This window comes from Lactuca saligna, chromosome 2, assembly GCF_052625555.1.
Source record: "Lactuca saligna cultivar CGN05327 chromosome 2, ASM5262555v1, whole genome shotgun sequence".
NCBI classification, from domain to species: Eukaryota; Viridiplantae; Streptophyta; class Magnoliopsida; order Asterales; family Asteraceae; genus Lactuca; species Lactuca saligna.
In genome coordinates this window covers 102,802,044-102,817,276 of record NC_136418.1, presented here as the reverse complement: position 1 = coordinate 102,817,276, position 15,233 = coordinate 102,802,044, and positions in this window count along the sequence as shown.

Below are 15,233 nucleotides of genomic sequence, written 5' to 3'. Positions count from 1 at the left end.
GATAGAATCAATTCTATTGTAGAGAGACGAAGAAGGAGTGTACGACAAATAGAGGAAGATTTAGAAAAAGACGAACATGAAATAAGAGGTCGTGTTAGATCGCCAACAAATACCAGAAGGATCCAGTTCGATTTCTTGACATAGACAAGAGAAGAAAAGGAGGTTGCAAAAAAAAATATTGTATACAAAGGATGACATGGCATTCCTTATAAGCAAGAAGAGAGAAGACGTTTCACTGGGAAGCAGAAGATAGCTTGCAGGACTTTAAGTCTGTAATAAATTATTTGGCAGGAAAACATGATCGGAAACCAAATTTAAGGTAAACCGAATCTTGATTCCTGATTTGGATGTTAGGTGCTTCTCTTTGATCGCATAAGTACGTAACGTGTGAAAGAAAAAAAAAATAGGTTCGGTTTGTTTTTAAAGAGAGAAAAAGGGGATGGATTTAGGTGGAAAAGAGATGATGATGATTTAGTATATCATCCTTTTCAAGTAGTATATCATCGTTTTCAAGATCGGTAGAATTATATTAAGAAAGTAAACAAAAATGATAAATAAATAGAGTGGGCTACCAAAATTTCAACCCAAAAAGAAAAAGAAAATGTTGAGCCCATAATAGAGAAAACCCAAATGACGTTGCATATTTTAAAGAAAACAAAAAGGTTTTCTTTTATATATATATATATATATATATATATATATATATATATATATATATATATATATATATATATATATATATATATATAGGAGGGTTCAATTGAGAAAAACAAAGGTTGACTATGGGGAATCATTCTCAGCCAATAATTTATTTTTATCGCAAAAGCTTCCAACGTACCGGCGGAAATCGGAAAGAAATGCATATGTGTTTTTTAAGAAAACATGTTTCCTTAAACTATGATGAGCATTAACTTAATATATAAAAAAACATAGTTTTTTCGTTTTTTTTTTTAATTTTTAAGAAGCATTTTTTTATCGAAAAATGATTTTAAATATACCAAAATTCATGATTTTTTATTCTGTACAAATAGACATCGATATTGATATAGTTTTAAGATAAAATATTTTCTTTTTTTATATTTTCAGTTATCGTTATTAGTAAGTGAATAAAAATTAACCTGGTTTTTACTACACTATATTCATTATTCACTTATGAATAAAAACTATGATTAATTTTTAATTGTTTTTACAATTTAAATATCATTCATATATGAATATAACATATGCTAAACATAGTATACTTATATTTAAATATTAGACAATGCATTCACTTTTAAATATTACATACTATATTTACTTGTAAATGTTAGATGGTATATTCACTAATGAATATTATATGATATTTTCATATGTGAATATCATATATTATTACATTGTATATCACATGACAATAATACATAGTATATTCACTTATGAATATTAGATCGTATCTTGACTTATGGATAATACTTGGTATATTAATATGTGTTTTCAGAAATATATATAATTTTTATATGTTATTCACATATGAATAAAATGCAGACTTGCATATTTGTTTTGTGTTTTAATAATCACATATTGATTTAGGTGAGAAAACATATTCATTTGTGAATATAACGTGGTAATTTAGTTTATGCATTTCATCAAATAGTTGGAGTGCATACAAGTTAACTTTTTTAAAAATGTGATAAATATGATACTTTGACTACTTAAATCTTACAAAATAGTAGCTTGGTAGAGAAATATATGAAAATTTCAAACAAAAAATGATTTGATCTTTTTCTAACCTTAATTTCGATGTTTTATTTGATGAACGATGTTGAAAGAATGATACGAATTGAATTTTTTGTTGATTATCGATGATGTTGTTTTAATGATGTTGGGAGTATAATTAATCGTAGATGTTGAAGATATGTTTGTATTTAAATAGAATTGAAGGTGGGATTGAAAGAGCAAAAACGAATGAATTTCAACTGTACGTATTTGTGATTAAATACTATTATATCATATTTACAAGTTTGCTACTGTGTCTTTTATATTTACAGGCTAATTTAAATGAGTAGCTGGGAATGATTTCCCCATTCTCAACTGAACCCATATATATATATATATATATATATATATATATATATATATATATATATATATATATATATATATATATATATATATATATAGGGAAAGGATCAAATGAGAACACCTAAAAGGTTGGGAACGCGAGAACAAGTATATTCATTTGTGACTCCATGTATTCATTTGTGGCGAAATGATAAATTTTTATACACAATCAATATGAATATGTTTTTTCTTTTCAATTGAAATTAAAGGTGTAAAAATTTATCATTCCTCCACAAATGAATACATGGAATCACAAAAGAATATACTTTGTTATCGCATTCTCAACCTTTTTAGTGTTCTCATTTGATCCTATTCCTATATATATATATATATATATATATATATATATATATATATATATATATATATATATATATATATATATATATATATATATATATATATATATATATATATATATATATATATATATATAGGTTCAGGTTCATTTGAGACTATTCTAATTTTGTGAGACCGTGAGACCAAATCTAAAAATAATTTTAAAATGCAAAATAAATGAAAAAATCCAAAAATTCTTTTTTTAAATATTATTTTCGGAACTTGAATTAACTAAAAAAAATATAAAAAAATAAAAAAAAATTTCTTTTTTTTTTTTGAAAAATACGTGAAATATTCTAAATAGAATATTACACTGACATATTCTAAAAAATAATTTTAAAATGCAAAATAAATGGAAAAATCTAAAAATTCTTTTATTAAATATTATTTTCGGAACTTGAATTAACTAAAAAAAATAAAAAATAAAATCAAAAAAAAATTCTTTTTGTAAATATTATTTTCGGAACATGAATTAACTAAAAAAAATAAAAATAATAAAAATAAATAAAAAAAAAATAAGAAAATGCATCTCACGGTCTCACAAAATATAGGTGGTATCAAATAAACCTAACCCTATATATATATATATATATATATATATATATATATATATATATATATATATATATATATATATATATATATATATATATATATATATATATATATAAACGTTTCTTTCTTTTAATAAATTTAGCTTTCTTAGATAAAAAATAAATCGATTTTTAATGTTTCGTTTAAGTTTTCTATATTTTTGTTTCAAAATTTAACTTCGGTCTTTTATATACTCACATTTCCAAAACTTCTAGTTAGTTTTTGTTTAAATTATTTTTAGTTATTAATTTTGTTAGTTTTTATTTTCTAGTTGGTTTTAATTTTTGTCTTGTATATTTATTTTGTTTTCATTTGGTTAATTAGTTTTCTTTTTATATAATAACTATATATATATATATATATATATATATATATATATATATATATATATATATATATATATATATATATATATATATATATATATAGGTTCAGGTTCATTTGAGAGCATTCTAATTTTGTGAGACCGTGAGACCAAATCTAAAAATAATTTTAAAATGCAAAATAAATGGAAAAATCCAAAAATTCTTTTTTTAAATATTATTTTCGGAATTTGAATTAACTAAAAAAAATATAAAAAATAAATAAAAAAAATTCCGTTTTTTTTTGAAAAATACGTGAAATATTATAAATAGAATATTACACTGACATATTCTAAAAAATAATTTTAAAATGCAAAATAAATGGAAAAATCTAAAAATTCTTTTTTTAAATATTATTTTCGGAACATGAATTAACTAAAAAAAATAAAAAATAAAATAAAAAAAATTCTATTTTTTTTGAAAAATACGTGAAATATTCTAAATACAATATTACACTGTACATATTCTAAAAATAATTTTAAAATGCAAAATAAATGAAAAAATCAAAAAAAATCTTTTTTTAAATATTATTTTCGGAACATGAATTAACTAAAATAAAAAATAAAAAATAAAATAAAAAAAAATTCTATTTTTTTTGAAAAATACGTGAAATATTCTAAATAGAATATTACACTGTACATATTCTAAAAATAATTTTAAAATGCAAAATAAATGAAAAAATCAAAAAAAATCTTTTTTTAAATATTATTTTCGGAACATGAATTAACTAAAATAAAATAAAAAAAATAAAAAAAAAAAAGTAAAAAAATGAGTCTCACGGTCTCACAAAATATAGGTGGTTTCAAATGAACCTAACCCTATATATATATATATATATATATATATATATATATATATATATATATATATATATATATATATATATATATATATATATATATATATATAAACAATCGTTTTTCCAATGTTAATTAGTTTTTGTTAAACTCTTATAGTTGATTTTTCTTACTTCGTTATCTTTTATTTTTTCATTTCAATAAGTTTTTTTTAGTTTGTAATTAATGTTCACTGAAGATAGAATTTTATTTTTTTTTAATTTTTATTTTTTTTGTATTTTTTTTTTAAGTTTTTCATTCATAGTTATTAAATTTATTTTTCTTTTAGTCTGTTTAATTTTACTTTTATATTTATTAAGTTTTGTAGTTATACATTAAATCTAAAATATAAAAACAAGGGTTGTGTATGTTTGTTTGGCAAAGGTTTTTAAGTGTATAATTTTTCTATGGCCTTGATAAAAATATTAGGAGGAGAATGCACATGGATATCGAAATGATGTCAACAATTCAATGTTGGGGCGCAAATTTAATTTTGTGTCTGATGTTCAAATTATCAATGAACATTCGAACTTATTTACCTCTTAAACTGTCTAACAGTTATATCTTTTTGTGTGTCCAAGTTTATAACGTCCGGGTTTCGTGGCTAAGTATATTTAAGTGATGTAATAATCTAGGTCAACTATCATAACTTTTTTTGAAGTAATAAAGATAAATTACTTGAGTATTATGTGAACCGTGTGTATTTATATGTTTATTACTTATTTATAAACTTATAATAAATAAATAATAAAAATAAGCGTCAAAATTAAAGTGTGAGATAAGCCCGATATCATTACATAAAGTTGTAGTAGTCGAAACAAATATTCTGGGGATATAAAGAACACCAAAATCCAAGTTATAACAAAGAAGTTATGACTCGTCGAAGTTTCGCGACGGAACCGGCACGACACTGAGAAGCGTAATTAGTGAATTTAAGATAGAGCGACTTTTAGCCTTAATTATCTAAATGAAATTCATAGAATATGTTAACCTGAGAGCATCCATAAAAAGAACACCCAAACCTGGTTTCGTATGAGGAAGTTATGATTTTTCGAAGTTTTTGCTTAACATTGTACATCCCGGATTTCGAATATTAGAACGAACTGTGTTTAGCCGATACAACCTAAACGAGAATCGAAGATCTCGTTAATAGTAGCGTAACGATAAAAGGATAGACGAAAACAGACGCCAGATGAAGAAGTTATGAAATTTTAACGGATCAATCATGTCCCGGCCTGTTAAAAAAATATAAAATATAAAATAAAGTCAAAATTAGCCGACGAAGTCTAAACAAAAGTTTTAAAGTTGGATTAGAAAGTTACGAAATCTGATGCGAAGCCGATGACGTGGCGCGTTCTGAACCGTCCATCGCTGATCAGAGCATCGCTTCAGATTCGGACACGTTATCCTCTCCTACGCCCCACGTCCGAGGTCGGGTATGCCCATTGTACTTCGGTCATTATCCCTTCCGATGCAAGTGCGAGCCAGCTCGTGCGAAGCTAGCAACCTTATCCGATCTACGCCCAGCTTAGCGAGACCGAACGGCCAGTGTTCCGAAGGTGCTGAGCGCCTATAAAAGGCTGCAAAGGGATCCGACTAATTCACACATTTTCCATTCTCTCTCTAACTTATTTCTCTATCTAACCCATTCCAAAGCCCCTAAACCCTAGGGAACCCCCTTAGCACCCGAAGGAAGCCCCGAGTCTCCCGGAGTTTCGAGTAATAGGGTCTTTCGGTTCGAAAACGCTGCTCCAAGCGAAGTCAAGTTTTCTATAAAAAGCCGATGTAAGTGAGCTACGTCTACGCTATTTTTAATATAACTTCTAATTAATTATAGTAACGTTATTAGGAACATATAATATGTACTTGAGCTATTATTATGGGTTATATAAGTATTGTTTAACACTTATATAATAGTAGTAATAGCTAGACTATTAATTAGTCTCGGTCAATGATAGACTAAACCCTAGCGGTAATGATACTAGGTTTTGACGAAGGAAATTGTTTCAAGAGTAACGAAGCGTTGACTAAGTTCGGAATCACTGCCTTGACAGCTGAGTGCAAATTACTTTCATCTTACACATATATATGAAGTATTCTATATAAATTAAATGCTAAGTGTGCATATTATCTGAATACTTGCTGTCTATGCTGGATGAATGTTTTTATACATGTTCTAAATGATTTAAACTGTACATGTATTTTATATCTACAAAAATATTGGGGTAAAACATGTGTAGATGTACTAAGACGATGTATGATAAAATGATGAGAGACCTCGATGGTGTTGTTGTTGATTCTGTCATCTAGCGAAGTATGGATGACGATCACGGATACTTCTAGATAGTCCAGTGGAACGCTAGCAGGCTCGCAACCTGTAGGTGTTTGTGAACAATGTGTTCACCGCTGTACGTCATCCCCCACATGGTTGCCTTAAGGACATTTATTGTTGAGGAATCCCTTAGCATTAGTATCCATCTCAATGTTGATCCATAGTCTTGGTCCTTTGTGATAGGTGTTTTAGAGATGTAATGTGAGGATAACGGAAATGGGTAATCGGGTTATTTTTGGTTGATGAAATGTATAAACTTATTTATTGTGGGTTGAAAACCCTATATGCTCACCAGGCTTCCAAGCTTAACCCACTCAGTTTCATGTATTACAGGTAGTGGCGCTCGAGCATAGATGTGATGTTTTGTGTGACAACCCGAAATTTTCATTCGGTCAAACCCTAAAAGTCAACCACTTCGTATCATAAATTAATATCATTATTTACTATTTTAAGAAATATAAAGTTCATTTGATTATTTTAATATTTTTTTAAACGAACGGGTGAAAGAAAGTGTCGTCTCGGGTTTCAAATTTTAAAAACCACAAACACCTCGCATCTTAGAAACTCTCGGCCAAGTTATTTCGTTTGAGTCGAAAAATCATACCAAAATCCGAAAACTCATGCTTATCCATGATTTTACTCCTTAACACTAGTCAATATGAGTTTACTCCCCATTTATCCAAAAGAGTAAACTCCCAAAAGAGTAAACTTAAGAAAACCTCTCAAGTAGCAAATTAGAAACAATTCAAGATCTTCAAAATTGTAAGTGTTCTATCCATTCCAAGTTGATTAAACACTTAATCTAGTGTTTGTGAATTTATTCATCCATTCACTTTTTTGTTTTTGATTAGATTTCCAAAAACACCAAGAACACAAAGAACACACACTAAGTGTTCTTGGACTTTTAGCTAAATCCAAGCTTCCTTATAGTAAGTACTTCCATGCTTGAGTCTTCTTAAGCTTGGAGTACATATTAACATCAAATAAAAGTCCCAAGAACACCAAGATCAAGGTGTTCACAGTTTTGGAAGGCTCCTAAAACCGTAAACACCATTTATGGTGCAAAGTGGTGCGTTAAGGTGCCTAGATGCTTCACCATGCCTTAGGGACTTGTCTAGCTTCATCCTTAATGAGTTTATCACACAAAAAGCACCAAATACTTCCATTTTTATGTGTTTACGGTTTGGGGATGTCCCAAAAGCGTAAACACCCCAAAAAGTGCATAAAAGTCCCATAAAAGTTTGATGGTTATTCCTTATGTCTAAATCTAACCTAGACTATTGCCATGATTAAGCGAAGGACTTGAAAACCCCCCAAATACCAAACTTATGAGTTTAAGGTAGTAAGCTCATGAGTTTAAGGTAGTAAACCCAAAGAGAAATGACCATGAGGCCATAAACTCCTCAAAGGAGTGTAATGATGCCCTAATCTCTTCCAAAGGCCAAACCACCAAGTAGAAATGCTTCAAAGGACTTGCAAAACCTCAAACCAACTTATGGTCAAAAAGAGAGGAGTTTATGATCGTAAACTCTAGAGTTGACGATCGTAAACTCATTAGGTTAAAGTCATGAAAACCGTAAACTCCAAGGGAGTTTACCCTTAAGCCTCAAACACAATGGCAAGGTCCTTTAGCACTTAGATGCAATCCTTATGGCTTGTAGCACTTATATAAGGTGTTTTACATTCCTTAGGATGTCTTAACTTTGTCAATTAGTGGTTTAAAGTCTAATTGGATACATATATGTGTGATTATATGTTAACTAGGATCATTGAGTGTGAACAAGTCTTCACTTGTCACCTAGCAATCCTACATCATTCAATTCATCAAAACCACCATCTATAGGTGACTTCATACCCCTTAATCAATGTTTTAAATGATTTTAAATGCTTTAATGGGGGGGGGGGGGAATACACGTAGAAAACAACATGTTATCAAATCTTTCATATGTATCTTATAACTATGTTTTCATTCAGCAGATCTCACATACTAGAAAATGTGATGCATGAAATGGTTTTCTATCTTAAAAATACTTTGTTATCAAATGTATTAACTTTTGAAATGTTTATTTAAATGACATCAAGTCATTGTTACCTACTGTTCAAAACTCTTAGAGGTTTCCATTTTACCTACTTGAACAATCAATTACCTTCCAGTTAACTATCATAGGGCTACTTAGAAGATACAAAACATTATTCCTATTACAAGGAATCACACAAGAGTCAGTTCATTCATGAATCTATAAGAGTACATTACAAGATACATGAGTACACTTACATATGCTTACATGATACATGAACACATTTACGTATGCTTACATGATACATGAACACATTTACCTAGGTGTACATGATACATGAGTACATTTACATAGATACATTTACTTGAATACGCTTACATGAATACCATACACGAGGAAGATTTATTCGTACCTTCTGTGTAAATTTTCCTGCCTATCCCAGTTCAACGGGATGTCTAGATGGGACTAACCATTCCGACGCCCAGCTGCTAGCACCAGTGGGTGATGAACATCTATGGATGTCTAAGGTTACTACTTATATTAGGAGTCAATTACGGGCCTAACCAGTCCTCGATCCTACTATTCGCTACAGAGGTTGATGAACATCTACGGATGTCTATGGTTAATATTTATATTAGGAAAACGTTTACGGGACTAACCCTTCCTCCGCCCTGCTGCTGCTACAGAGGACAATTGGACAATCTTCGGATGTTTTCACTAGGTTATACATTTCGCTTTACGCGATGGTGTGTTAGCCCTAGTACCTCGGGATAACACTTACATTAGTACTTTTTTTCCTATTTACTTTATTTTGTGATATATTCACATAAATGAAGAGTTAGACTAAGTACTCTTAGTACTAGTCAATGGAAAGGAAAAACTATCATTTTACTTACAAAACATTTGGGTCTTGGCAGAAGACTACATCTCATACTAATAGGAAATAAGGGATTTTCTAGGGTTTTTCGTACTTATATCAAAATCTTCATTTGAAGATTTACATGTCATTCATAATAGCTTTTCAAAACAAGGCATTGACACTTCAATACTTATGAATTCACCAACTTTAAGCTGATACTCACTTTCAAAATAACTTGTATTCTCAGGTCATCAGTAGACAGGTACGGTGGCCAGGTTTTGAGAAGACGGAGCACAGACAAGTCTCGTCTCTTATTTTGATTGTATATTTTTGGTGTCTTATTACCATGAAAGAACACACATGTATTAAAACTTTACTTATAATGCAATGGATGATGTTGTTTCTTGTTTACTATTTTACACTGTTGTGATACTGTACATGATGTCCTCCGCCCCGGAACGTTTCCGCCGTTCTCGGTTTTGGGGTGTGACAGATTGGTATCAGAGCATTGTTTATAGTGAATATAGTATATCAACCCATAAAAGATATACTAACTATATATACATTGGAATTAAAACACTCTGTCTAATAGTTATAATTATAAATAATAAAATATTTAAGTAAGTATACGTGCCTGCATTCATACTAAAACCAGTGTCACAATGACTAGAACAAAAGTATTACGATTGTTGAATATCATAAGTAAGCATGGGGATATATAGTCAGTCTTGGGAATGGCATAGCCTGATCAACTATTCTGGTCCAAGGAGTGATTAGCATATGCCCAAGAATGGTTGTGATGTGGCAACAAGTTTAAATACTTACCAACACAACCATAAAGAAATACCATAGGGGTATTTGGTCTTACTATAATTATCTTAGTTAGTTCATCTAATTAGCTATTTCTTATGTCCTTTTTCTCGCGTAGATTAAAATGGCTGGATTTCACTATGGCGATCCGTACTTCCCAAACCAAGGCAACGCTGGATGGCTAGAAGAAGAACTAGAAGATGATCACCAAATCCCTTTGGATGATCACCATGATGAGGGTTTTTCCGATAATTCTGACTCGGAGCCTGAAGTCAACAACCTACCCCGAGCTGCTCAAAACCTAAACCTGAACCCCCGTCCCGCATTTGAAGGACCCACACCTCTGTGGGCCACTAACTTGAATACATGGAGTCATGAACAGGGTCAGCCCATTCCCTACAATGGAGACCGAAGTTTCTACAACCTCACTGAAGGAGGTTCTGCTGACAAAGTCCTACCCATCATGGTTCGTAGGATTTCTGAGAACACGATATTGGGTCAATCAACTATCAATCGAGTCTTGGAGATTGATGCCAACTCTGGCATCAACACAGTCCGCATTCACCAACCAGAGTCTGCTCATGAAAGAACTCTGGTCCGCAATGCAGCCCTGCAAAGAGAACTTGCTGAAACTCAAGCTGAAGTTAGGGAACTTCGAGCTCAGCAAGCAAGAGATGACATGCGTATGAGGGACATGGAACGTCTACTATCAGGATCAAGGACTCATGTTAGCGGTTCTCGTCGCCGATAGACTCTTGTCGACTCATCTTTTGAATATAACCTTGTTTATCTAAAAACTTTGGTCTAATTTCCTATCTTTTTAAATCTTAGACCTGTTAGGTCTTGATCTAGTCATAGTTCTGTCAAAATTTTCCTATCTTGGTTGATGTAAGGCCTACTTATAGGCCATTTTCCTGAACTTGTTACATCTGTAATCCCAGTGTAATTGAGAGATATCTAATCATATGGAAATTATTATCCAAATGTTGTCATCTTCATTTAGTCATACTATTCATTTTGTTGTTGGACTATGGGGAGTTAGTCCATGAGACACATTCATTATTCATTTATTCTTATCCATGTCGTCATCTTTAAAACGTATAGTTAAAGATGCCGCCACGCAGGAATCCCAGGCGTAACCCTAACAACGAAACACCGATACCACCACCTCAACCTCTTCCACCACCTCCTCCATTCGATGCCACTATGTTCCAAGCAGCTTTCACAGCAGCAGTTGTAGCTGCTGTGTCAGCCATCAACGCCCCTGTCCCTAGTGGATCGGGAACAGGTGCACCTCCCTCGAACCACGGCAAAAGCCATGGACACCCTCGGGAATGTACCTATAAAGACTTCACAAACGCCAAGCCCCACAACTTCAATGGTTCGGGCGGTGTTTTGGTGTTGAGACAATGGATTGAAAAGATGGAATCCGTCTTCGAAATCTGTGCTTGCCAGGAGGGAAACAAGGTTAAGTTTGCAGCTTGTACCTTCTTTGATAGAGCACTAACATGGTGGAACGGCCATGTTAAATATCTGACTCTGGTGGTGACATATTCCATCAGCTGGGAACACTTGAAGGACATGCTGATGAGAGAGTACTGTCCTCGGGGAGAAATACAAAAACTCGAGTAGGAACTCTGGAGCCTACAAATGGTTGGATCCGACATTGGAACCTACACAAATAGGTTTTGTGATTTGGCAATCCTGTGCCTAGATATGGTAACTCTCAAAAGCAAGAAAATAGAGAGATATATCTGGGGGATGTCTCCCCAGATCCAATCAAGTGTATTAGCTTCCAAGCCTGTCACTTTTGATAGTGCCAAGGAGCTGGCACAGTCTCTCATAGACAATGGGAAACACAGGAACCCAACAATCCCTACATCCGTACCACAAAAGTCCAACCCCGAAAACCACAAGAAGGTGTGGAACAAGAGGAAAAGAGGGGCTTCGCAGGAATCCTCGAATAGACAACAACTCGTGGCAATCAATGCCACCACGGTAACTCCCATTGTCCCTGCGAACCCCTTACCAACAAAAACTTATGCTGGAACTCTCCCAAAGTGCACCAAGTGCAGCTTCCACCACCAAGGACCTTGCAAGGAGATGAAGTGCTCTAACTACAATAGTAAGGGGCACATAGTCCGTTTCTGCAGGATGCCAACAGCTCCGACCGCCCAGGTTCTTAACGCCGGTATGGGCCAAGCTTGCTATGGTTATGGCGAAGCAGGCCACTACAAGAGGAACTGCCCTAAAGCGGGGATGGCTGGAGGAGTAGGAAGAGTTATGGCCCTAGGCCACGAGGAAGCAGTAGTTGATCCTACGATAGTTACTGGTACGTTTCTCCTCGATAACTCATATGCTTACATACTTTTTGACAGTGGAGCTGAGAAAAGTTTCATAAGTTATAAATTTGCACACCTGCTTAAATAAAAACCATGCGCATTAGATAACACATTCATGGTGGAAATGGCTAATGGGAAAACAGAGAGTACTAACTGCATATACGTAGGTTGTACTTTAACTTTAGATGGCCATACTTTCAAGATATACCTCATGACCAGTCCCAATTAAATGTTTCGACATCATCATCGGCATGGATTGGTTGAGTCTTCTTCACGCCGACATCGTGTGCTTTGAAAAAGCAGTTTGTCTTAACCTTCCTAACAACGAAACATTAGTTATCTACGGCGACAAACCTAGTACGAGTCTTCGCATCATTTCGTGCATTCAAGCCCAGAAGTGCTTGCGAAAGGAATATCATGCATTCATCGCACACGTAGTCGATATGAGTCAAGAGTTGAAAGACATTCAGAAAATCCTCGAAGTACGCAACTTTCCTGACATTTTCCCAGAAGAACTTCCCAGATTACCACCACAACACCAAGTCGAGTTCAACATCGACTTACTGCCAGGAGCTACTCTCGTAGCCAAATCTCCATATCGTCTGGCACCGGCCGACATGTAGGAACTTTCCAGTCAACTTAACAAAATTCTCAAGAAGGGATTCATTAGGCCAAGCTTGTCACCATGGGGAGCACCGGTCTTGTTCGTCAAGAAGAAAGATGGATCGTTTCGCATGTACATCGACTATAGAGAACTCAACAAGCTTACCATTAAAAATCGTTATCCTTTGCCCCGCATTGACGATTTATTTGATCAACTTCAAGGAGCCAACTACTTCTCGAAGATAGATCTACGATCCGTATATCACCAACTATGAGTGTTGGAGGAGGATGTTCCCAAGACAGCCTTCCGAACTCGTTATGGACACTACAAGTTTGTAGTGATGCCGTTTGGATTAACTAACACACCCACAGTATTCATGGATCTGATGAATAGGGTGTGTCGTCCTTACTTGGATCAGTTTGTCATCGTCTTCATTGATGACATACTCATCTACTCTCGAAGTAAGGAGGAATATAGTCAACATCTCCGTAGAGTCTTAGAAACATTGCGAGCGGAGAAGCTCTATGCGAAGTTCTCCAAGTGCGAATTTTGGATCCAAAGAGTCGAATTTTTGGGCCATGTTGTTAGCGAAGAAGGAATACACGTGGACTCTTCCAAAATCAAGGCCATTGAGAACTGGTCAGCACCGAAGACACCTACAGAAATTCGTCAATTTCTAGGTATCGTTGGCTACTATCGATGGTTCATTCAGAACTTCTCCAGCATAGCAAAACCTCTTACCACCCTGACCCAGAAAGGCGTGGCCTTTGACTGGGAGGAAAAACAAGAAAGAGTGTTCCAAACGCTCAAACGAGCCTTGTGCACTGCACCAATACTATCCCTTCCCGAAGGAATAGAAGACTTCGCAGTCTGTTGCGATGCATCAAATCAAGGACTCGGATGTGTTCTGATGTAGCGAGGTAAAGTCATCGCCTATGCCTCGTGACAGCTGAAGACACATGAGGTTAACTACACCACCCATGATCTTGAACTAGGAGTGTTCATATTTTCTCTAAAGATCTGGAGACACTACCTGTATGGTACAAAAAGCATGATCTTTACAGACCACAAGAGTCTACAACACATCTTCGACCAGAAAGAGCTCAACATGAGACAACGACGGTGGTTAGAGCTAATTAGTGATTACGAGTGCGAAATTCGTTATCACCCGAATAAAGCCAATGTAGTAGCCGACGACCTGAGTCGGAAAGAATATACTAGTCGTAGAGTCAAATCTTTGACTCTAACTATCCACTCACACTTGTCCATGCAAATTAAGGAGGCTCAGCTCGGTGCTTTGAAACCTAAAAACGTGGCTGGTGAATCCCTTAGAGGGATGGATAAGAACTTGGAAGTGAAGGGTGGCGGAGCCTTATACCTCATGGATCGGATCTGGACACCAAAACACGGTGGCTTCAGAGACTTGGTCATGATGGAAGCTCATAACACATGTTATTCCGTCCAACCAGGTTCAGATAAGATGTATCTGGATCTTAAAAAGTTATACTGGTGGCCTAACATGAAAGCAGATATTGCTACCTTCGTGAGTAAATGCCTTACTTGCGCAAAGGTCAAGTCGAATACCAGAAACCCTCCGGTCTTCTACAGCAACCGGAGATACCAGAATGGAAGTGGGAGCGAATCACTATGGACTGCATAACCAAGTTGCCCAAGACGACGGGTGGACTTGATTCCATATGGGTCATCGTCGATAGACTGACCAAGTCTGCACACTAGTTGCCAATCAAAGAAACAGACAAGATGGAGAAACTTACAATAACTTACATTAGGGAGATTGTAAGACTGCACGATGTTCCCTTATCTATTATCTCGGACAGAGATAGTAGATTCACTTCGAGGTTTTGGCAGTCATTACAAAGTTTCCTAGGAACTAGGCTGGACATGAGTACGACCTACCATCCACAGACCGACGGGAAAAGTGAGAAAACTATCCAAACCTTAGAATATATGTTGCGCGCATGTGTGATTGACTTTGGGAAAGCTTGGGATACCCATTTACCCCTCGTCGAATTTTCCTAC